Source organism: Ambystoma mexicanum, chromosome 6p (assembly GCF_040938575.1).
Source record: "Ambystoma mexicanum isolate Mex_15411 chromosome 6p, UKY_AmexF1_1, whole genome shotgun sequence".
Classification (NCBI taxonomy): Eukaryota; Metazoa; Chordata; class Amphibia; order Caudata; family Ambystomatidae; genus Ambystoma; species Ambystoma mexicanum.
The window spans coordinates 529,220,250-529,246,149 of record NC_090935.1 but is presented as its reverse complement, the minus strand read 5'-3'; positions in this window follow the sequence as shown (position 1 = coordinate 529,246,149).

Genomic DNA, 25,900 nt, shown 5'->3' with positions numbered 1-25,900 from the left:
AGGACAGGCCGGTAGAAGAAACAGAAAAGGTGTGGTCAGTAAAATAGGGCTGAAACCAGTCCAAGACAGAGTCCTGAAAACCAAGATGAGAGAGAGAGGAATGAAGGATAGAGTGGCCGACCATATCAAATGCATCTGACAAGTCAAGGAGAACAAGAAGAGAAGACAACTTCTGAAAGCAAGTAGAAAAATGAGATTCAGTTACAGCCAGGAGTGCAGTATCAGTTGCGTGAAAAGGTCAGAATCCAGATTGGAAGGTAGGAAGAAGTGAGTGAAGTTTAACAAAAGAAACTTGAGTATAAACAATGTGCTCCAATGACTTATGGAGAAAAGTCAGGAGATAAATAGGGCAACATTTTGAACAGAGAGAGGAGTCAAGCAAGGGCTATTTTAAGAATCAGAATAATAGAGGCGTGTTTGAAGGAGGAAGGAAAAGTGGAAGAGGAAAGTGAGAGATAGCAGAGCGAGGTAAGCTCGTCCACAAGGGAAGGATAGATGGTAGGGATCATGGATGGAGGGAGAAAATCATCTGGGGAGGCAGTGGGATGGGCACAGGCAAGGGAAGAAGCAGCATCAGAATCAGGGTGTAAATAGAAAGAAGACATGGTAGCACCAGAAGTGAAGGCAATGGGGTATGGTGAGGATGAGGATGTCAAGGAGGAAGAAATAAAAGACCGAAGGATTGAAATCATACAACAAAGTCACTTTCAGACAGAGAAGCAAAGGAGGCAGAGTTTAAAATTTAGAAAAAGAAGATCGGGGTGGGATGAAAGAGAGATAAAAAGAGAATGAAAGTATGACAGAGAAGGGTAGATCATCATAGTAGGTGTGAAGAGAGAACATATGGCTACATCTGGGCTGCCTGTGTCTTAAACCAGCATCGCTCGGCACGGCATAGAGTCTCCAGAGCCTCAGTAGAAATCTGGGGGTGAATCGACTTAACTAAGAATTTGAACATTTGGTCTTTGAGCATTGTGTATCACTGTGAGTATAAACTGCAGAGGAATTCCATAAAAGTAGTATTGATATGTATTGATCAATGGCAGTGGTATGCTGTCCTATCTGTTTATAGGAAATGGGCTTAGTGGTTTGTAGCAATCAGTCTAGAAAGATACCTACTAGTCTTATAAGCCCCCTCATGTTTTCTCCTGGTATGCTCTGTGTGTTCATATTTCCCAAGTCTGTCCAATGTCTCACTCATTTGCTGCTACACCAGTTCCCAAATCTTGTCTTTGAATGTCTGAATTTCCCTACACAGTGTCTTCTCAATTCCCTAGTGTATAGACATGTTGCAGCCCCTTATACAAATCTTAAACGTCTCCCATACGGCTACTTTGGTAGTGACTGAAAGCACATTTTCATGGAAAAATATATTTTTCTCAGTACGCTCTATGTGTACAAATTCAGAGTCGGTGAGGAGAGCTATGTTTGGTTTCCAGTAGGGTACAATTGTCAAAATTCAACCCATATTTAAAAAGACTAGCGAAGGCAAATAATCTGAAATAACACAATCTAAGCGTTCCACATGTGTTGCTCTGTGCAATAGCAAACTATTTGTCAACACCATGTCAATCCTAGAGAATTTACCATGCTCTTGTGACCAGTAGGAGCATTCAGTCTCCCCCAGGTGGATATTTCACCATATTTCCTTCATATTATAATGTGTTGTCACATTAATTAACGTCTTAGATGCTACACCTAATCTTCTGATGCTACTCCTGGAACCATCTAAGTTAGTGCCTAATATACAGTTAAAGTCCCCAAACGGTACTATAAGACATTCTGCATGCTCATACAGTAGCTCAGACATCTGGTTAAAATACTAATCATCATGTATGTTGGGACATAAGAATTTAGTATAAACACTTTAGCGCCTGTCAAATTACTATGTAAACCCAATAAATGCCCTGTGTCATCGGCATATTGTTTTTACAATGCAAATTCGACTTTAGGTGGTATCCAGGTGGCCACTTCACACACACATGGTGATTTATTTTAAAATTTGTTATGTTTACAGTTACATGACTCAGATTATGCCATCGAATAGAGGACAATAAACCTTTCCAAATAACACATTAACAGGTTAACAATACAACTTTAACTGTCTCCAAATGTTCTGCTTCGTATGCCAGAGCAGATTGGTGATCCAGGGGGGGGTTAGGTTAGCTGGTAGAAAAAGGGGGTTGGGGGGGCCCGGGCCCGCAAGGACACAGTAAGTTTCGGTCCTGGGGACTTCTGATTTGGTTCTTAAATCCGTTTTTTCACCGGGTTTGTTTCCATTCATGGGGGCTTGTCGTCTGAGGGGTAAAACAGAGAGCTTGTGAGTTCTTTCCAGGCCGTTAGGGACATGCTTGAGGTGTCCGTAGATCTGGCAACACTGTCTTCCCAGGCCTTTGTTTCTGCTCGCACCCAACGTTCCAGTTCACTGTACCATGTTTTCTGATGAGGCCCGGCTGATTTCTTCAAAGACATTGCGATTGTCCTTTTTGCCAGTATGCACATAATGTCCATTAGCCTGACCAGGTGCTTGAGTTTGGCCGGCCTCTGGTACGTGCCTAGTAGGCATTCCTCTGGGGTCCATTTGTATCCGGTCGACCCTAGTTTCTCGCTTGTTTGCTGTATGGTGGCCCACAGGGACTGCGTTTTAGTGCACAACCAGAACATGTGGATAAGGTCCGCATTATCCATTCCACACCATGTGCAGTTGGAGTGTGGTGATTTATTACATTTTGCCAGCCTGGATGGGGTTAGGTATGTCCGATGAAGCAGGTTCAGTTGAATTTGCCTAAATCTATGGTTTCTGGAGACTGACTTGGGATGCGCCAGAGCCCTCTCCCACTCCCCATCCATTACTTCCCGGCCCAAGTCCTTTTCCCAACTTCTTTTCAGATCAGCACTTTGGGGGTTAGGGGTGTCGCTCAGGTGGCCATAGATCTGGGACACCAGTCTCCATCCTTCTCCCAAGCTATACAATAATGTAATCAGGGGGTTTGGTTCTGGTTCTTCCGGCCAAGTTGTCCACTTGGTACGTGCAGTAGTTCTTATCCTCTGATACCATAGGAACTGGCCTGTGTGGATTCTGTCTTCCTCCTGGAGCATTTCAAATTCCTTAAATGAGCCATCAGCATATAGGTCACCCCATGAGTATATCCCTTTCTTTTCCCAGTGTCTGAGATGTTGTAGATCTACAACAGATTGGCATAGATCTGAGATCAATGGTATGTCTGGGGAGTACTGGTGTTTTGCATGGGCAAGTGTTTCTGTTCTGCGCCAAATTTTTCTACCTAGAACGGCCATGAAGGGGGCTTCATGCATCAGGTGACAGGGGGACCAAATAAGTTCTTTCAAGTGCAACGGAGAGATCAAGAATTGCAGTAATGGCGTCTCTGATGTGGCGTCATCTGCCAACCACTTGGTGACAAAGCTGAGCTGTGCTGCAAAATAGTATTTTTCAAAATTTGGAAGTTGGATTCCCCCCTGGCTGTACGGTAGCACCAAGGTGGTAAGTGCTATTTTACGTCTTCCCTTCCCCCATAGAAAATCCCAGAGTATCCTTTCTAATAGGCGGAAAAAAGGCGCAATGATGTAATAATGTACATTTTGAAACCCGTACAAAAATCTGGGGAGGACAATCATTTTAATTATTGAGGCTCTGCCCATTATGGATAGGGGAAGTTTTGCCCAGAAGTTCATGGATTTTCTCAGGACGGGGATTGCGGCCTTCGTGTTGTGTTCGTTGCATTAGTGTGGGGGTATGCATTATGTGTATCCCTAAATATTTGAACGAGGTTAGATCCCACCGTATTCCCACTAAAGGAAGTTCTGTTACGTCTTTGTCGTTGAGGCCTGCCAGAGGGAATAGGCAGGACTTCGCCCTGCTGAATTGTATGCCCGAAACCTTCGCAAAGTTGTCTAAGACGTCCAACATCGTGGGTACATTGTTGTATGGGTCCCTAACATATAGTAGCACGTCGTCCGCGTAAAGAGAGATAATGTGGTCTATGCCTCCCAGTCGTATCCCAGCATCAAAGAATTGTTTTCGGAAATAGATAGCAATAGGTTCCAGTCCCAGTACATAGAGCATGGGGGAAAGTGGGCATCCCTGTCTGGTGCCTCTACATATGTCCCAGGCCTCAGATATGTATTTCCCTGTTTTTACTCTGGCCCTAGGTTTGGTATAAAGTATCCTAATCCACCTAATGAACCCCGGGCCAAAGCCGAATCCCTCTAAAACCACCACGAGCCATTCCCAAAATATAGAATCAAACGCCTTAATGGCATCAAGAGACAACAGTGCATATGACTCCTTGCTAGTCTCAGTCTGAACAATAATCTGTTGCACTCTGCGTAAATTCATGGTCATATTCCTGCCCGGTATGAAGACACACTGATCCCCGTGTACTACGTCCCCTATGATTCTGGCAATCTTCTTGCTAATACCGTTGTTAATATTTTTACATCATAGTTTAGTATAGCTATTGGGCGGTAAGAGTCGCATTTGTCAGCTGGTTTATCAGGCTTAATGATCGGGATCAATAGGGTCTCCCTCATACTGTCAGGCAATATCCCTCTCTCATGTGCTTCTTTAAAGACTGCGTGTAATAGGGGTGTTAAGGAGGTCGCATATGTTTTATAGAACTCAGTGGGTAGCCCATCATTCACTGGGGTCTTACCGGTGGCCAGTGACTTAATTGCCTCCGTTATATCCTCAGCTGTAACATCTGCGTCCAGGGCCTCAGACTGTTCGGGTGTCAGTTTGGGGAGTCCTACCTCCTCAAGGGTGTCTATGATTTGTTCTCGGGGGACCTGGTTCTTGTGAGAGTAGAGGGTTAACGCTCACCTGATTCCCGCAGAGGCGCCGGTCTTGACTGGGTGAATGCCGTATCTTCAAAGGTGATGTGTAACACACGGTTGGCTCTTTGGGCTGGACCCCTGTGCACTGTATGTCTGACTCGAAGAGTAAGATGTCTGCAGATAGAAAATATGGGATTAATGAACTGGGGTTATTGGGTGCCTCTATCCTCTTCCCTTTCTCTTCTCCTGTAGAACCCCAAAGGTTAACGCCCTCACCTTAGGTAAGTGAACACTGAGCTCTCCATCTGCCTTGGGGCAGGGTGCCGTAACCAGTTTCTTCACTGGATAAGGGTGCAGGCCTCTTGACCTCAGAGGACTGCTGTCCGTCGTTAACTGCACGAACGGTAAGTTCTGGGCACTTCAAATGTCTTAAAAGTCTTTTGTAATGATATCTCTTGTTTTGCAGGGTTCCGTCGATGGCGGATGGCAGGCTGATGAGAGTTGAGGATCGAACCCGCGTGAGGAATAGAAGCGCCTGGAAGCACGTAAGTAAGCGCTTGTAGCCTGCTTCACGATGCGCACTAACTGTCCCTTTTATCTTGCAGGTACAAGTTCGGAGCTTTAGAGAAGCTGAAGGGTGCTGGAATACCCACTGGATTCGGCGTGGGAAGGAGTAAGCTTTTGTCTTTCAGATGCCGGAATGCAATGCGAAGAGTAGGTAAGCCTTTGTCTTTCAGATGCCAAAATGCAGCGCGAGGCGTTGGTGACAGCCGATGGACCAGGTAAGAGATGCGCTGCCACTGAAGACCGTAGTGCTAACCTGTTCTTTCTTTGTCTTTACAGGTGCTGCTGAAGACTGGATTCCAGGATGGTAAGCCTTTGTTCCCTTAGGCCCAGGATCAGAAGCAGAAGACACGATGAGCGTTCTGCTGCAGAGAATGCAGAATAACACAAAGCAAGATTCATCCATCGGGTGTGATTTAAATAGCCTCCTGTAGTGCTTAGGTGTCTCCTTCCACAGCCATGCCTAGGTAAGAAAAGAGTTCCTGCTTTCCAGAAGAGTTCCAGTGTTCTGAACCTAGGGAGTGGCTCCTGCCCCACCCAACAGGAAAAGTAGTCCCAAACAGAAGAGGATCAGGGGTTCAACTGGCAGGTAAGTAAGCAGCATGGTCTGCTGCAGGTAAGTCCACCCAAGCATTATGAGCCCAGCACTTCCAGCGCTGGGACTGGGCATCTTTATGAGCCTGGTGCCACTGGCGCCAGGACAGGGTCCAAAAGGTCCCAATTGGGACTGGCTGGCACTCGGAACCGGGGTTATGGGTTTGCTTCCAAGGGAGTCGGGCAAGTCCTGATCTTTTGGAAGCAGAGATCATGACAAGAGGTTCTCATAGAAGCTCTTGAAAGTCAGGTTTATATCTTGCTGTGTTTGCACTATCTTCCCTGCATCATCTTGTATCGTGGTGATTGTGTGCTTGGGGTGTTCTTTCCTGCAGGGCCAGGCCAACATTCTACTTGGTCTGTCGGCTTCTGTGTGTATTTTATTAGTCTTGATGGCATAATCAAATTTATTTAGCCTATCCCATGCTAAGGTACATTTAACTCTAATTTTTTGGAGGTTGTCCTCCATGTGGTAAGTATTCACTGGGGTGGCCTCAAGTTGCTCAATCTCTTGTTCCCAGTGGTCTAATTCTCCCCGAAGCTGTCTCCTAATGCCCCCAGCTTTCGTTATGATTTCCCCCCTCGTTACTACTTTTAGGGCGTCCCACAACGTGTTCAGGTGGTCAACACTTCCTGTGTTCCTCTCAATGTAGCTGTCTATGAACTCGAGTAGCTCCTCCCTAAACACTGGATCTCCCAGAGCATCTATCGGCATTCTCCACATAGGAATAGGGGGTCTAGGGCCAGCATGGTTCCATTCTACTAGTAGTGGCGAGTGGTCAGAGATGGTTCTCCCTAGGTGATGTGCTCCTTCTATTTGTGGCAGGTGTTCTTTACCTATGAAAACATAGTCTAGTCTCGTATGAAGACCATGTGGGGAGGAGAAATACGAGTAACCCCGGGCGTTGGGGTGCGGCTCTCTCCAAGTGTCAGCGAGGTTCAATCTGTCAATTAATAGGGACAGGGCCAACGTTGCTGCTGAGGGACCCTTCGGGTGAGGCAAGGACCTATCAAGGTTCGGGTCACGGACACAATTAAAGTCTCCCCCCCAGAGAAAGATGCCATGTCTGTATGGTGTAATTCTGGCATACATGGAATTTAAGTATGCTGGAATGTTAGTGTTGGGGAGGTAGGAGTTCACTATACATACCTCCTCCTGTTCCAATCGGCCCCATATAATTGTAAACCTGCCCTCCGGATCTATTTCGGACCTAATTAAATGGAATGGGAGTTGGGGGTGACTCCAAGTGTATACCCCTCTAGCATATCTGGAGTAGGAGGTTCCAACGCCTTGTCCTCCCCAGTGTTCACCCAGTTTAGCCAGGGAGTCCGCCGTGCAATGGGTCTCTTGTAGCAGTGCTATTTGCACTCCCTTTCGGTTCAAATAGGACTTGTTTCTGTTCCGACGTAAGTTCCCAAACCCCTCACATTCCAAGTCATTATCTTTATTTTAGCGTTCGCTGCCATATCGGATTAATGGGATTTCCACTGCTTCAGACCGGACACCAGCAGCGTCCTCAGCATGTTCGCCCAGACCCAGCCCCCCCCTGTCTCCCTCGCCCAGCATCTTCTGCTTCACTTGTTGGAGATTTATTAACTTGGGTAACTCCCATTGTATTGAATGGGGAAAACAAACAAAACAACTCAAACTGCCCCCTAGCAGGTGCTTTTAACTTGCAGCGCTCAGGGGATCCTGAGCCTTCCAGGCCACTCCTGGCCTTCCGGATCAGGTTGCGTGTAAGCAAACTGCCTACACAGTTTCTGATGGGGGGGGTCGACTTTTCTTCGCTCGTGTGTTGCTCCGAGCTCTCGTCCGGTTTAGCTTACTTTGCAATAAGACTTTATTGTGGTATATTTGTCTGCTGCCTATTTTTATGTGGGGAAAAAACACCTATTTTCTTTATCCCCTCCACGGCGAGAGTGGGGTCAGCCCTGATCTGATCTTGGTGGATCTTCCTTGTCGTCAGCCAGATTATTGTGTTCTAGCCACATGTTTGCTGCGGCTGGGGTCTCCAGGAATATCGCTTTTCCTTTATAAAGGATTTTAAGGCGTGATGGGTAGAGCAGCATGTATTTTAAGTTGAGTTTCCTTAGTCGAGCCTTTATTGGGATTAAGGAGTTTCTCGCCCTTTGCACCGTGGGGGTAGAATCAGGATATATGACTATTGTCAAATCTTTTCTCTTGATCTCTCCTCCTTCCCTGGAGTATCGCAGTATGATTTCCCGGTCTCGAAAATTTAGAATTTTGGCTATGATTGGGCGAGGGTGGGATCCGGGAGTGGGACGCTTCTGGAGGGATCTGTGGGCTCTTTCAACAGAGAACCCCTGGGAGAGGTTCCCGGGTCCTATTTCCTGTAGCAACAATGTTTCTATGAAGTCTGTCGGATCTGGGCCTTCCAAATCTTCAGGGACCCCTAGTAAGCGAATGTTATTTCGGCTGGCTCGGCCTTCAGCATCTTCGGAGCGCGCCTCCAGCCTTGCCACTTGTTGTGTCAGCTCTTGGACCTTTGTCTTGAGATCTCGGGTACTCTCTACATTATCCTGCAGGGAGGTTTTGGCCACGGTGACCCTTTCAGTCAGGTTGCGGGCGTCCTGGCGCATAAGTTGTATGTCCGATTTCATCTCTTCCATCCGCCCTTCGAGTGAGGTGCGGAGGGCCGCTATTGCTTGTAGGACTTGCGCATGTCTAAGGTCCTCCCCTTGTTGGGACGGTTCTTCCGAGGCTTCCCGGTCCTGTTGTGACTGTCTCTGGGGTCTAACTGTCGTGAAGGAATCCATTGTGACCAATTTCAGTTTACTTTTAGGGGGAGACATCCCCTGCTTCTGGATCTGCAGGGTCGGGTCTGTGAGGTATGAAGGTCTATTCTGCGGACCCTATTTCGAGTTTCAGTTCTTTTAGCGGGAGCTATGACCCCTTTAGACAGGGTCATCCAACAGAACAGTGTCAGGTGGCTTAGGTGTGACAGTAATCGCCCAACACAGCCTCCTATGTTTTCAGGATGATTAGTTGGGGTATTACCTCAGCTGTACTGACCGCTAGAACTGGCTAGGTGAGTTCCCAACGGTTCCCTGGCCTCAGGAGCCCTGCCCCAGCTCTGCCGCGACTGCCAGCGAGTGGTGCGTCTGCTTGCTGCTGAGTCGCAGGGAGTGTCTTACTTCGATGACTCTCGGGCCCTTAGAAGTGTGGATTCAGGTAAAATTGTTCCTCGTTGCTGGGTGTGGCCAAACCGGGGGTTATTGCGTTCTGCCCTTTCAGCAGCCCAGCTTATGCAGGTGGAACCACTGCCCTGGCTCTAGTCTCCCCAGATACTGGGGGTCTTCCTGCTCCGTGCGAGCACGTATCTTCCACGGTCTGTGGGTGGGTCGAGTGGTTACCCCCAGTGTGCTGGCTGTCTTACGGGGTGTCTGACTTACTTGGATAGGGGGGGGCCCGCTTCTTCTCACTTGCCGCCCCCGCAGCCCGCCGGGGCCCGAATGCGCTTCCTCCGTTCCGGTGATCCCCGCTATTTCTCCCTCTGCCTACACGGCCGTCGCAGGCGCCTTCTCCTCGCAGTCCGTGCTGGCTGGCGATCCCGGTCCCTCGACTTCCTGCAGTGCCTCCTGTTGCTTAGCTCTCCTGAGCTCCTCCTCCGACGACAGCGTAGTTGGCCTCGGTGTCCCGGTCCCCAGGTCCTGCGGCCATACGCGTTAGCATGGGCTGAGATGCGGCCCGAGGGGCAGGCGACCCGCCTTGCTCGCTCCTCGATGTTGTGCTTTCCTTGGGCTGTTTTTCACACTGTCGGGCTCTAGTTGCAGCCCCGGCGACTCCACCGCAAAGTCTCTGAAGCTGGGGTGGAGCTGAGGCTCAAACGATCCGCTCTGTCAGCTTCGGCGAGGCAGCGCGTCCTGTCTTGCGGTGCTGTGGAGGGTAACCCGGGCCGGCCGCGCCTTCAGATACATTCCGCAGCGGGCGTCACCATCTTGTGGGTTCCAGGGGCACCAGATTAAAGTACTCGTTTACCAGTAAATTCACTCCGGTTCGCCTCCAGAATCGTGTCGAGTGGTGGGATGCGGTTCCCCTCCAATATCGTTTGGTTTGTTCTTGTTTCACAGCCCTGTAAAAGCGATATTATTTGTGTTTGCAAGGATCACGGACGGAGCTCCACGGGAGCCTGTCCTCACAGCATGCGTGCAGACCACGCCCCCCACACACATGATGATAATGATGACTAATACTGATGGTCCTTCCGCCTGGTCCACATCTTTTCGTGATATACTTATGTTATGTGAGCTTCTTGCAGAACCTTTTACTTGCTTTTTACATAAATAAGTGCCAACTCTATGGTGCTTAATGATATTGTTGATGCCCTTCTGATTCCATTTTAATAATTACATTTTTTAAGACGTTACTTCTCCAAATGTGTCTTTGAACCATGTGAGTGTGCCAAAACCATCTTCTTGTACTAATATGACCAACACTTAACAACACAACACCGCCAATACTGTGGTGATAGAAACTTGAGGACACAGCCGATAGTTGCAAATGCACCCCTTACTCACACCAGCAATGAGGGACCCTGCAGCAAGACAGCTGAAACTTTGGTCATGATTCCCACTCATTAGCTCATTTATTAAGCAACCACACTTATGCTTTAGATTTGCAATTAAATAAAGAAAGGTTGTAGCATGGTGCAAACATGTCCTCTCCTGTCTAAATTCTTTTGTGGATTAATCATTACCCAAATCGCTAGGATGAGGCTAGCATGAGGGCAAATAATAACAATCAGGAAGCATTGCTAGTTTATAACAAGACGAGACTTAAGAAGAACAAGGAAGCCAAATTGGATTCTGCAGAAGGAGAATTGCCCAATGGACAAATAGATTATAGCCTTTAAGAGGAGTAAAACTATCAAGGAACAAATAACACGGAATGACAGCCTTGGAAGAGTGAGACAAAAAACATTGACTGAGACTTGGAGCTTGTCTCAGGTAAAAGGACACTCACCCTGTGGTATGTGCACAAGCTGCCCACAGACCTTCAGAAGTAGTGAGATATCAGTTTACACAATCCCTGGAGGCAGAACAGCTTTACGAACTGTAACTCTAAAATGGTACTATATGCAATTTGGTGCCTTTACAACAAATTGTATATAGGGAAAACAGAGGGAAACATTAAAATCAGGTTCCCAGATACTACAAGAGCTGTAGTAGGAATTGAATTAATAATTCACCTCCGGTAGCCCATTGGATTGTATCTATACACACCAGAGAGGATTTAAAGTAGGCAGTCCTATACCAATTGAGGATGGGAAACGATAACAACAGTGATAAAATAAGGTTGCTGAAGAAGAAACAGGAGTTGATTTTCCTGACCCAAAGTCTTGAGAAGGGTCTGCATGAAAATATGGAAAGGTCCTAATACCAATAGCAATGTTGTACTTGTGGATTAACATTGTAATGCTTGAAGATAGGTTAGCTGCTAAAAGAAGAGAAATTGCTGCTATATGTGAGTGCTGAAATTGTTGAAATATTGTATTGTGAATTAATACATTGTTTACATTTAATATTAAAATATGGTCTTTGTGAATGTAATATGTGGGTTCTACTGAAATGACTGGACTGTACAGCATGTGTGTATTTGTAAGGATAGTATCTTATAGAGAGATTGCAGTATGATGTCATTGAATATCCCTCTTGTCTCATAGTGTTGTGAAGTGTTTCTATGTGGGCCTTTGCTGTTTCAGGATTATTGAAGAAATACCATTTGGCATCAATGTCTGCCCTTAGCCTGGGTGGTGGTAACAATGGGCCTCATTACAAGAATGGAGGTAGCCATGCCGCTATTTGCTACATTGTCTACCCCCTTTCCAGGTACTGGGTCCGGGTTCCCTGAATGGGGAAATACCAGGCCATTCCGACCTTGGAGGGCCCAGTATTTCCCCATTCAGGGCACCTGGACCCGGTACATCCCCATTCCCATTTGAGCCCCCACAGGGCTCAATGGTAATGGGGAGCATGCTAACAACGGGCCCATTAATGACGGGCCCGTTGTTAGCATGCTGGGCCGCTCCCGGGAACCTCTAAAGGCGCCTGGTTTTACCAGGCATCCTTACTGGGTCCCATGAGCGGACCTTGTAATGAGGCGGTGGGGGTTTAACGGGGCCGGCAGCTCTACTGGCCCCGTTAAACCCCTACCGCCAGGGTCATATTGAGTCCCAATGCATATCTCAGTTGTTTCCGCTGTCACAAGATTCTCTTGACACCTTCAAATGATGGATGCAGTTTCTGCAAGGACACACAGTAGCATTACAGTTTGATGATTATCACATCAGGTCGATCTTTAGGTATCCCTGATGCTCTATCCACCATGGCTGTACTCTGGAGAGTTTCTATATGCATACAAAGTGCAGGGTGGAAGGTCTAAAAAAGTTCCTTTTGCTTGACAATATCAGTGTTTTCTGCCAAGCTTAGCAAATGTGTATATTTATGGTGTGCGCAATCTTCTAGATCTATCTGTTTTTGCTGCATCTTGGTGCTGAGAGACTTCAGCTTGCTGAGGTCACTGATGCTCACATTAACATTGATTTGTACTCTAATTTTCAGTCATGCATTAGCAGAAAGAAAAATGCTTGCCCCGTGTATTCATGGAATATACAACGCAAAGTAACTGTAATTGTATGTCGCGGCTATCACGCCCCCGACACGCCCACACATAAACAGCCACAACAGCTACCTTTGCGTGCTCCCCCAGGCACAAATACATGATCCTCTGAAACAGTTCTTGGGGTCCTCCACAAGCAGGTCTGCATCTCAGGGACCCTGTGTGGGATCCCCATAACTGTATCGGGCACCCCAACAACATGCATATAAGTAATCATAACTCGCAAATTACTCAGAAAATCTGCATGCAAACCCCTGTAAACTGTTCCTGCACCTTGCTAAACTGCATACACACACCCCTAAGTTGTATCGGAACCTCAGATGTGTACACGCACCCCTGTATCAGACATGCAACCCCACCTCTGTGCTACGATTCCTATGCGCAAGTGTACTTACTCCTGCCTTCAGGTGGCGGATAGTATGAAGTACTTGCATCACCATTTCCCAGCCAAGAGGTTGTGTGATCAAATCCATGAATACGCCCCGTGCTGTACAATTGTGGGTGTTCGAGGGACTGCCTGCAGGCTGTCCCTCTCAACGCCCATTTATTTGCAAGTTCATCCCCATTTTTGGTGTTCTGCCCCCTTCCCAACCCTCTGCACAAGCCATGCCCATGCTCTGCATGGAGTCTCATGCAAGACCCTCAATGGCTTGCAGAACATTTCCAGGTAACGTGCCACCCATTCGATTCCATGAATAAACAAACTCAGATTTGTGTGCGGTTTTGCATGCAAGTACCCTATTTTTCATGCAAATAATTCAACGAATCGGGCCCATAGTGTTGCATCCCCTGCTTGATGTCCTTTCCGGCATACACTGAATATCCCTTTGCTGTAAAAAGTGTTAACAAAGGTGTTAACTATCTAAGTGCCAACTTCTGAGATTGCTTTTGCTCTTTCTTCATTTGCATTGTGAAGGACTCAACGTCATATACCCCCTATCAAATAGAACAGTGCTGTATAGATTGCAATGAGACGCTCTCCTGCACCAATATTGGTATCATAAATTAGCATCTGTCACAGTGCCTTACTTCAAAATGGTCAGTGGTTAGTCTTCCATAATGTCAAATTAGAGGTCTAGTTGTTGCTTCACTTTTTCAATAGTGCTTCACGTCTTCATTACCAGTGCCCAGCATCCATGACACATATTCACTGTTGGCAGGCCTGGAGGAGCATCTCACAGATTCACTATATCGACGCTTCTCCCCATGCCTACCTCCCTGTCCACCAGTCAGGCAGAGGGGAAACACCACCAGCAGCAACATGTTAAGGAGCCGCTCCCTGCTCTGAGTGCACCCTCACAATGGCCGTGCTGACACTTCTTGGTCTATGCCACTGATCACTGGTCTATTGTAAGCGACACCAGAGTGCAAAGGACCTCAACCACCTCCAGTTGCTGGTGCTATTCCATGAGGCTGGCACCCAGAAACTGCAGGAGTCAATTGGTGGACAGCTGGTTTCTTACCTTGCCATATGCCATTCTCCTCAACTTCACAAACAGTGCCACACTGGATCTTCTGGATTCAGGCAGGTACATGATATTGTCATCCAGTGAACTCACTGCTCCACTTTACACCACACCAGAATCCTCTTAAATGTTAATGGCATCAGTAGCGACTGCTGAAACATTAATTATAGGATGCTTGGTTGGAGGAGCTGATGTCCCAAGTTGGATCATGGCCGCCATCTTGGCCACACCCCGAAGCTTTAATAATTGTAATGTTTATCCTTTAGACAATTTTAATAGACAAATGTATGCGTGTATTGTGAATGTAGTTATTCTCAAGACAATAGCAGGCCTGTTATTTTTCTACTGTAGACAAGCTTCTTGTATTTGTGTGAAATATTGTCGGTTATTTCCGGTAAATAAAGTTGGGGGACCACTGTTAGGAATGATTTCTTATTTTGCAACTTTTCTAACATAGTTCTATGGATTCCCACACTGTTAGCTTTTGTCTCTGAACCTGTCCTGAGGTTTTAAGGGAAGGGAAGTCTTCAGAGTCACTCCACTTGGCTTTTGCTCACTTTGTTATGCGAAACTGATTAGTCTGTCATACTATCAGTAATGGGAAACTATATTTTCATTTATACTTTTACACTTCTGTAACGTTTTAACATTGCACACAGCATCTTAACACTCAGTGGCAATGTGAATACTTTTGCATCACCCTAGTCTTTTAAATTTGGTATTTCTGGTTACTTTTATATGTGCCTAATGATATTCTAGTAGCAGCAGATATTTTTTATCATTGTTGTGTTATTTCAAGTGTGCACATTTTTTCTTTTTACATTTTTTTTTATTTGATTTATTTGTACGAAACAATTTTTACAAAACATTGTGGCATCTCCATAGAGAGCCTGTAAAAAAGTTTCCAATTCTCAGACTGGGCCTTCATGGAGGGAGTAAGTTCTGTCCTGGGGATACAATTGGGTATCAATGTGTCTGCAACCCAACCCACCTCTCTTTTTTTACCCCAAGCGAACCCAGTATCCTACAGTTTGAGAGTTCAATCCTAATTTAGCCAAGCACAACATCAGGGGGTTGGGGAGGGGCCTTCTTAGTAATGCAATCCAGGCCGATTTGTCTGAAAAAACGAACTACTGCAATTGTCCATTGGGTCTTTTCACCACTGATTAATCAAGTCCACCATTCTTGCTCGCAAAGAGTTTGGAGGTCCTTGAAAAGGGAACTTAGCCAGTTCTTCCTCACTTCAGTAACTCCCGAAAACGGATGAGATGTTTTATTGTCTTGACCTTGTTTGGGATCTTGCAATAGCGACAGTTATTCAAAGGTATCATGCCTCTTTTAGCTAAGATTTCATTGGTGTGAAGCAGGTTTAGTCAGATCCTTAGGAAGCTGTTCGGAAATCGCTGATTTGGAAATTTTGCTAAGTAGGCGGGAAGGTCATTCAGTTTGTTATGTCTCGGTGAAAGGTCTTAAGTGAGGCTATATGAAGAAGCTTCCTCTTGAGTTTCGATCCAATAGAAAATGAGTAGCTTGTCATTAACCTTTCGGGGGTTTTGTAACAATTCTTCCTCTGAGCTTCCTATTTTGTCCAGAGTCTGTCTGTTTTTGACCTTCCAGTTGGTTAGTGTTGCGATGTGGTCACCCTCCATTTCGTCTTTGATCATTTTGAGAAGGGCCTTTGGTGAAGGTAAGATGATTTTTCTGTAGAGCATCAGCCCATTTCGGTCCACTATGGCTTTAAGAGATGACGTGCAGAGTTCCTGACAAATCAAGGCCATGGGAGTTGACTGGGGGAGTATCAGGATGTTCTTCCAAAATTGACCTTCTAATTTCTTCCACACTGTTGCTGGTAAAGCCGGAAAAGCCTCAGCACCATAAGTCAATGTTGGTATGACTTTTGCTCTGAAAAATGTCAATGTCGGTTGCAGAGAGAAGTGGCCGAACTTTCTGTTCACTGACTTTGTTTGGGCTATCAGAGATACCATCTTTTCATCAAGAAAAAGTTTTATCTGAGCCTCCGTTTTGCTGATGTTCAAAACTGTTCTGAGATATTTAAAGCTTTTGACCCTCTCAAGCGGAATCCAATCTGCAAAAAGCTTTGTAGATTTCTTTTCGGTCCCGCTTTTGGCAAATGACATAACCTTACTTTTTTCTTTGTTTAGCTGTAGGTTGTTTTTATCCAGGTAGGTGATTAAATTCTGCAGCTTTCTCTGAAGACCCACTGGCGTCTGATCAATTAAGATTATGTCGTCCGCACAGAGTAGTCTTGGGATTTTTGTATTTCCTATCGTTGGTGGAAAAGCTCGGACGTTTTCTTGCGAGTCCATGAAATCTGCTATATAGGCATTATACAGCGCTGGAGCCAAAGGACAGCCCTGCTTCACTCCACGCGCAGTCAGAATTTCCTTAGATAAGAGGCCCGCCCTGTTCAGTCTAATTCTCATGGATGTAGATGAGTATAATGCCTTTACAGGTGCAAGAATGGAGTTTGGGCATTTACGCTGGGATAGTTTCCACCAGAGTCAGTCCTGGTTGACTCGGTCAAAGGCTTGGACCAAGTCCACGAAGACCAAATAAACCGGGGGCTTCCCTTCATTCTCTTGGCCTTCAGAATGTTAAGCAATAGAATATTCACTGTGGTGCCCAAGCCTTTGACAAAACCAGCTTGGAAAGGGCCTTGATAACCAGTATTCACTGTCCATTGCTGTAGTTCGTCCAGTACAAAGGAACCAAAAAGTTTGCCAATAGTATCCAAAAGGGCAATAGGTCGATAATTGCAGGGATTGTCTTTTGCCCCTTTTTTAAAGTAGGGACGACGTGGGCTTGTTTCCAAGATGGAGATACCTCGCCGGTTTTCTTACAATTTGAAAAGATAGCGCTCACCAACGTTGCCCAGCTTTTTGAATGTTTCTTCAGCTCGTAGTTGGTTGTCCCATCAGGGCCTGCTGCTCTCGAGTTGTTCAATTTCTTAATTTTCGTCGTAATTAGCGCTATCTTAGTGGGAATGGCCCAATCCAATTCTTGGGAAACCATGACCGAGAGTTGTTCATTCGCTGGTGACTTGTATAAGTCGGTGAAATGGGCTATCCAAGTATGTTCAGCAACATTATTTTGTAGAGCGGTGTTAGTCTCCATGGCTCTTGGTTTAATTAGTTTCCAGAAGTCCCTGGACCTCTTCCCGCAGAGAGTGTGTAACATTGCTTCCGAGTCAGATCGGTAAAGTTCACAACGCCAAAGCCGCAACCACGATGTATATGTTTTTTCCATCGCTTTTGCATAAGCGGGTAATATTGGGTTGCTTGATAGTTTAGCGATACTCCATGCTCGTCTCACCAGCCGTCGCTTCTCCGCCAATGTTTTGTAATAGGTGTGAAGATTTGAGACAAGTTGGAATATGGAGGCTTCTGTGTCTTATATGCTACCGGTTATGGATTGTAATCAATTATAGCCCAATTCTCGTTGTTTACGTGGTGAGTGGCTGACTTGTAGTTCTCTGACATATCTTCAATGGCTTTTGCTGTCATTCTCAGGCATCTGTTACCATCACAGCTTTCCAATTCAGCCGTCATAAATAAAGGTGTTAAGCCAGGTGCTTTCTAAACTGTTGTCAAAATGTTGTGGTCGCTGTTCTTGGTTCTGGTCACTTTAAAGGAGTCGATTAGGGCCAGGAAGTCGCGTGATACAAAAGTGTGGTCTAGTGTCAGGCCTGTGCCATTGCACTCCCATTTAGGACACAAAGTGTCTGCGTGATTTATGAGTTGATGTAAATTATGGAGGTCTTTTGCAGATATAAGTTGATTCCATTTTAAAGCCCTTCTATATGATGGGTAGTTAGTATATATCCAAGATGATTTCCTATCTCCATCAAAGCATGTCGCGTTTAAGTCCCCAGTGATAATTATGTGATCAGTTTTGTAAGTGCCGTCGAGAATTTTGTCCATCTGCTCAATGTAACTCACTGTGGAATTTGCAGATGAGTTCCAGTATGAGTTGATAAGGAGGATCAGCTCATCTAAGGCCCTTTCATTGGTCTTTTTTAAAGATTCTGTGGTGATTAAAGTCGCCAAGATTGAATCTGATGTCAATAAAGTAGTCTTCAGATGGAGTCCACTGCCAGATCATATGGCAGTAAACAAACCAGATGAAGCACGACCTTTGGGGCCTTTTATGGCTGGAGAAAAGGCCATTTCCTAGCCATCTAACATTGGTTGTGAAACCAGCCAGGTCTCTAGCAGGCAGAGTACATCAAAGGCTCCCAGGTTCACATCAGAGGCCTCAGTGAGATGTTGAAAACCACAAGTATTCCAAGATCCCAGAGTATACAATATTTCTTCCAAGTTTTGATGTTGAACTTTCCTGTGCTCCTCCTCCCCCTTGGTCCCGATTGGTCTTGATGGCTAAATTTGTGCATGGTCCATATGAACTCTAGAAGTCCAAGTCCAATTTTTTATACACTTCTTGTCTTCGCGAGTTGCTTGAGGATTCCAGGTCGCTGACCGTTGAAGAAGCTTTTTTCCTTTCGGCGTGTCCTGTTTAAATGTTATTTTGAGATCGATGAGGGGCCATTTAAAAGACTGTGGGCCTCATTACGACCCTGGCGCTAAGTGAAAAACGATGGCGGTAAATGGTTACCGCCATCGTTTTCCGCTAGGTCCGATCATGACCCGTGACCGTTAACTACGATGCCATTAGCGGCATCGTAGTTAAAGTTGCCGCTAACTGCGCCAAGGTCGCATGCACGCGACCTCCCACACCGTACTTAGCGCCATGGCGGAAAGGTACTCGAATGCCGACCCAAGCGGACATGCACCTAACGCCATCACCCAGCCCGTTAAGTACCTTACCGCTATGGTGCTAATTACGCCATCGCGAACCAACCGTAAATGGCCATGTAAAGTGAATGCAGCTGCCACAGGTGCACAGAAAAAGCACAGGTGAAGGCAATACAGACTCAGGAAGTACAAAAAGAGCACACCCCACCCCTTCCCACACCCAGTCACACTCCACAATGATACCAATACGACTATCAATGTTGGGGCTGGAGGACCTGATAGCAATGCAAGTGCTACAACAGCAACAACAACAACAGGCAGCACAGAGGAGACACAGGAGGAGAAGGAGGGCAAGGCAGGCCCAGCAAGCCCCACCAGCACAGCCAGTGCCACCACGCAGGCAGCCCCCAATCCCACGCATCAGAGCCAATCCATTCAACCTCACTGCTGAGCAGATCCACACCCTGTACAGTTTGGACCGGGACACCATCACCGCCATCGTAGACATGACACACAACAACATCGTCAGTATGATAGAAACTCCAACCGCCATCCCACCCCGACTGAAGGTAGTGTCTGTACTCCACTTCCTGGCCACAGGCACCTACCAGCACACATTGGGGCACTTGCATGGCATTTCACAACCATTATTCTCACGAACACTCATCCAAGTGCTCGATGCTCTCCTCAAGCACACAGACGACCAAATCTCATTACCACGGACTGCCCAGGAGATTGCAAACACCAAAGTGGGTTTCCATGCACTAGCCGGCATACCTGGTTGCATTGGTGCCATCGACTGCACCCGTGTGGAATTGGTGGTTCCACGTGCCATGGAGGTACCGTACCGCAACCGGAAACAGTTCCACTCAATCAACGTGCAAATGGTCTGTGACTCCAACAAGATCATCACACATTGTTGTGCCCGATTCCCCGGATCAACCCATGATTCTATGGTCCTAAGGAACTCCACAATACCACGCTACATGGAGCGACATGCAGGCCCAAGATCCTGGCTGCTCGGTGAGTCCAATGTCATGACCATGGAAATGTGAAGTGGGTAGGTGAATGACATACCAATGCATACTCCACCTGGCTGAAAGGGGGGGGGGGGATGATGCATACTCCACCTGGCTGAAAGGGGGGGGGGATGATGCATACTCCACCTGGCTGAAAGGGGGGGGAGAATGATGCATACTCCACCTGGCTGAAAGGGGGGGAATGATGCATACTCCACCTGGCTGAAAGGGGGGGAATGATGCATACTCCACCTGGCTGAAAGGGGGGGGGGGTGATGCATACTCCACCTGGCTGAAAGGGGGGGGGGGATGATGCATACTCCACCTGGCTGAAATGGGGGGGATGATGCATACTCCACCTGGCTGAAAGGGGGGGGGTTGATGCATACTCCACCTGGCTGAAAGGGGGGGGGTGATGCATACTCCAACTGGCTGAAAGGGGGGGATGATGCATACTCCACCTGGCTGAAAGGGGGGGAATGATGCATACTCCACCTGGCTGAAAGGGGGGGGGTGATGCATACTCCAATTGGCTGTGAGTAGCAGAGAGAACAGAGACAGATAATACCCTAAAGCAACCCAAACTCCACCCAACACCAGTAAAGCCAATACCCAATGTATGCAGCCCTACCATGTGAATGAGGTTGTGTCCCAACCATGACACAACCATCTGCAAGTGCATTCTACCAATTCAGACCACATTGTCAACAATGAAAAGCACCTACATGCACGTCACCAAACACCATCAACCGATAGGCCTGTCCCCATAACTGCCCACGAAGGAGGCACATGACAGACAGAAACATCAACACACCATTACACAGACAGCAGGGCCCCCAAAATGTCCCTGTCTACATCAGCATTGCTCACTGGGGTCATGATGAGGCCCACAGCAATGTTGCAATGATGTGTGCATTGCCATCACAGGACATGTGCCAGGCCAACTAACCAAACGGCATGAACGGACACAGTGGATGGGCACTCACAATGCACTCCACCCCTCTGCATACATTGGGTGATGGCATGCAAAACAGGCCATGGGAGCCATGAGCATATACTGGTTGCATTGTGTGAATCAATTAGTGCATGTAGAAGTGAGCCAAAGTAACAGTTGGATGCAAGCCATGGTGGCACATCATGTTCTTGATCAGACGTCATGACTGACACATACATTCTCGCCTACATACAGGTGATGCAGGCTATCCCCTGAAGAGGTGGCTCCTTACACCAGTCCGGAACCCGCAGAACCAGCACGAGGAGGACTTCAACCGTGCACATACACGTACCCGTGTGGTCATAGAGCAGACATTCGGCCTATTGAAGGCACAGTTCCGATGCCTCAGCAGGTCTGGTGGGGCACTCCTGTACCGCCATGAGAAGGTGTCAAAGATCGTCATGGCATGTGTCATGCTACACAATATGTGCGTCAGACGGAATGTGCCCCTGCCCCCTGATGCAGAACTGCAACCACCTGACGATGAGGATGAGGAGGGTGCAGATGGGGCGGCACCCCATGGAGGAGGTGATGCACAGGAGGGGCGTGAAATGCGTCAAAATATAATCGACCACTGCTTCTAGCACACACGGCTGGTGTGTATCACATGGAGACTGCACTTGGGGCACGGTGTGTCTCTGGGACATGCACACTGTGGACTGTACACCAATAAAGCACACATATGCAATGAAAATGTCCACACATTTCATTTCGGAAAAACAAAAAGTGTATTTCAATCATTAAATGTCGTGACACACCCCCTCCCACCTCCCCCCTCCCCCCTGCACACCCCAACACACCCCCTCCCACCTCCCCTCTCCTCCCTGCACAACCCAACACACCCCCACCGACCTCCCCCCTCCCCCCTGCACACCCCAACACACCCCCTCCCACCTCCCCCCTCCCCCCTGCACACCCCAACACACCCCCTCCCACCTCCCCCCTCCACCCTGCACACCCCAACACAACCCATGTAAGTGTCAACAGTTGCCTGTGACAGTGGCCACAGGCTGTTACAAGCCCCCTCTCCCGGCCCCCGGGGCACCCCTGGCTGTGGAGCGCAGGTTCCGTCCGGAACGTCAGACGGGGCTGCTCTGTGCAGAACTGGCAGCGGAGGATGTCCCTGCCTGCTCCCGTCCATGCACATCCTGTAGGGTGCGGGTGAGCTCAGTGAGCGCACGACGCAACCCGGCAAGTTCACCACAAATGTCCCTAGACATGGCCTGCATAGCATCCCTCAGGGTGGCAGTGCTCTGCGCAATTTCGGCCCTTAGGGTCTCCGTGGCCTGTTCAATGGTTGCCCTAGCCCCCACACATTCCGCAGCATGCTCAGTCAGCATCGTGGACAGATGTTGCTGCCGTTGTATGATGTCCTCGAGGGACTGCTGCCCCTGCTGGGCCATGCCCAGTGCTGGTGGTGTGATGGAGGGGCTGCTCCCCTCCTGTGGACTGAGAACAGGGCATGGGGTAGAAGGCCACTCCTCTTCCTCTGTGTGCCCCTGTGTGTGATCCTCATGGGGGCTGGCATTTGACAAACAGGGGGAATGTAGAAGGTCAGTGGGGCTTCTGACTTCGTGCTCCTCAATGTCAGAGTCTGAACATGCAGCAATTGCAGCTGTTTCACCCATGTTGCTGCTGGCCGCAGACCCGGTGCCTTCTGTGGCAGGCAATGTTGGTACAGCTGGTGCTGCTGCTGCTGGCCTGCTGCCTACTGGGGTGCTTGCCGGTGGGCCATCCGGTTTGCTTGCAGTGGATTCTGCTTGTTGTGGGGTCTGCCTCACTTCAGCTGAGGTTGAGGGTGCGGGGATAGTATTATTGGCCTTCTTGGCTCTCTTCGTCGCAGGGGTGCCTGGTCCTCGGGGTGTGATTCTGTGCCTGTGGTGGAGCAAAGGAGGGAGGGCGTTATTGATGGGTCTGCGGACTTTGGAATGACAATGATTGAGATGATTCTGGTCAGTAGATGAGTCAGATTTCAGGCAGGGCCATGCAGGTTGTCTCCTTTTTGTGTGGAATGTGGATGGAGGTATGTGGGTGCCAGCAGTGTATACAGGGTGGAGCTCGCATGTGGCTATGGGCAGTGTCGAGCTAATGTGTTGCATTTACACTCTAGGGCAACATTGTGCTACACATGAATGGACTGCAGTGACTATGGCATGTCTTGTTTGAGGCACCTACCTTCATCGCCTGATGTCGGAACTCCCCTTTCCATCCCTCCGACGCCTTCAATGCCTTCCATGCCAATCGTAGTTGCACATATTTCCTCCCACGGTTGGAGTTTCAGTGGGGATTCCGAACCTCCACCGGTACCCAGGGCAAGGTTGCGGTTCGCAGAGATGACGGCTCTGACCCGTATGCGAAGGTCATCCCAACGCTTCCTGCACTGCTGTGGGGTGCGGGGTACGGTCCCCACCGCGCTGACGCGCTCGGCCACCAGGGCCCATATGGCCTTCTTTTTTGCTATCGCTGGCCTGGTCATTTCCGGCGAGAAAACGACAGCTGCATTGTCTTGCAGGGTCTCCGCAAGCATGCAGAGTTCCTCCCGGGTAAATCTTTCCTGCGCTGGCGGTCACATGCCTTCTTAACAACTTTAGGCATTTTTGGGTGGTTGGATGGGTGGGTAATGGGTTAGGACAGGTGTCAGGGTTGGATCTGGTGTTGTTCGGAAGGATGGCAATGGATTGTGTTTTTAAAGATGGCCGACGTGCTGTTTCCCGTTCCGCCGCGATGACGCTATTTCCGGTTCTGCTTTTTACGGTGACCGCTAATTGCGGCCACCGCTAATTACGGTGGCCGCTACTTACGGTGGCGGAAGTGCACCTTGCTCGCCCTACGATGCCGGTAGGGGCCCTTTCCGCCATGGCGTTATTTACATTACCGCCATGGCGTAATGCTTGTGCGCGATGGGTCGTAATGTGGCACTCTTTACGCCATCGGCCCAGGGTGTAAACGCTCATTACGCCATGGCGGTAATGTCGGCAGATTACCGCCTGGGTCGTAATGAGGCCCTGTCACTGTCACTGACTCTGATCTCCTGTACTGTATCCTCAGCTGAATCCTGGTGCTGTCTCCTCTTATCAGTCAATTGCGCTTCGTCTACAGGGGAGTCCTGCTTCCTGACTGATTTTGAAAAGGAGACTTTCCTTGCATCACAGGACTTATTTGTCTGAGCAACTCCGTTGTGGGACCTACGATCTGTGATTACCTTACTTGCGTGTGTCGCAGAAAGTAATCTATCAGAGTCTCTCCTTACATGCGTCATTTTGTCATTTTGTCAGTGCTTTGGCGTACCAAACTACCCAGGGAAAATGTCTTTGAGATCGTAGCCTAGGGACCAAAAGCTCTCCACCGCCTTCTTCAGTAAGACCTTTACTTTGCGTGAAGAAATGTGAAGAAAGGAGGCATCTGGGCGTTCTTCATATACAGGTTCCACTATTTTGATGTCATTGGGGTGAAGGCCGCTCAGACCTGGAATTCGATCGCAGAGCTTCTGTAGAGTTCGACGGTTCAAAATTAAGTTGTCCTTCTTGTGTGATATTCTCTCCAACTTGAATGATCTAGAGTCTTGTATTGATCCCATTCGCAGGTTGTTGGGTACTGGCTTGTTGCTGCCTGTAGCTTCCGTCTGATCTGCTTTTGGAGATAAGTTGTGTCTGTGTTCGTAATTAGTCCTCTCTCTGCTATTGTTTGAAGTACTCCAATTGGCTGAGTGGGCGATTCTGTCTTTATTCGATAACTCTGTGTATATGCCATGAATTTTGCGACTAGGGCTGTGTGCCGCTCTTTTCGTCTGTCTTTTCCTTATCGTGACACTTGGGTGAAGATAAGCACTCTGCCCTGCGATCCCCTCGTATCACAGGGGTATCACGGCCATGTATCAGATTGCATTTTTCTTCAACATTCAGGAATGGGGGAGAGCAAGAGCTATCTTTCTCTGATTTCCTTCGAGTTGACTTCTGGCCCTTCTCAATCTCCTGTGACTCTGCTTTCCTTTTTTTTTGAGGTTGCACCATCAGTTCTGACTCAGAGTCCTCTATTGTGTAGAGACCCATGTTCAAGCGATAAACAGAATCCTCGTCTGATATTGAGGCCTTCTGGTTGTGCTTTTCGTTGGCCTTATAGGATGGAGTGAGTTTTTGACTGGGAAGAGCGTCCTTAACCAGAACTTTCAACGTCACTGGGGCGGGATCATTGTCCCTCTCCATTAAAGTGCTTGTGTTGGAAGATCTCTTCGGGTCCTTTGTTGTAGCATTTGCTGTGGGCTCACACAAGGTGCCTCTGAGTCTTTTAGAAAAGATTCCATAGGAGGAGGTGGTATCTGTCCCTTTCTCCTCGACAACCATGATTTTGCGGGACTCTATCGGTGATAACCCAGAGATTGCCCCGAGAGTAGATGTGGTAGGTATAATGGAGCCATTGGCCCTGGCTTTCTTCGTCTGAGTCGGGGATTTTGTTGCATTTGTTGTTGGGACTTTTCTCTTTGTTCCTCTAGAGTTGGCTGTATTGTGTTGGACTTCCTCAGTAGTGAGGCCCAGACCAATGTTTGGGGCAGGCTTAAAAGGCAGTGCAGAGTTACTTTCATTTTACAGACGGGAAGGCCATTTGTCAGATTGAGATGCCACAGTTACCTTTGGTGCAATTAACCCTGTGCAGTCAGTCGGGGCTTCTTTGGTTTGGGTACCACTTGTTTTATCCCGTGTAATTTTCCTCTCCTTATTAGCCAGCATATATCCTTCAATAAAGAACAATTTTGTGTGGATTTGGGCCATGGGGGTCGTATGAACTTTAAGTATGTCGTTCAGAGACTCATGAAGCTTACAGAAGGGGGCCAGATGACATTATCGTCATCAATTCAGCTTTCTTGGAAGGAGTTTCTTTTATAGCTGGATTAGCTTGGTCACTCCCCTGTCTGTTCGACGGGATAAACGACGCTGAATACTCCCTTGGCGTGAAATAATCCAAACTCTTTCTCAGTTGTAGGTCACCTGCTTTGTGGTCTCTCCTCTCGATCCTCACTCTAGATGGAAAGCAAGGGCTTGCACCCGGATTGTTCGAAGGGG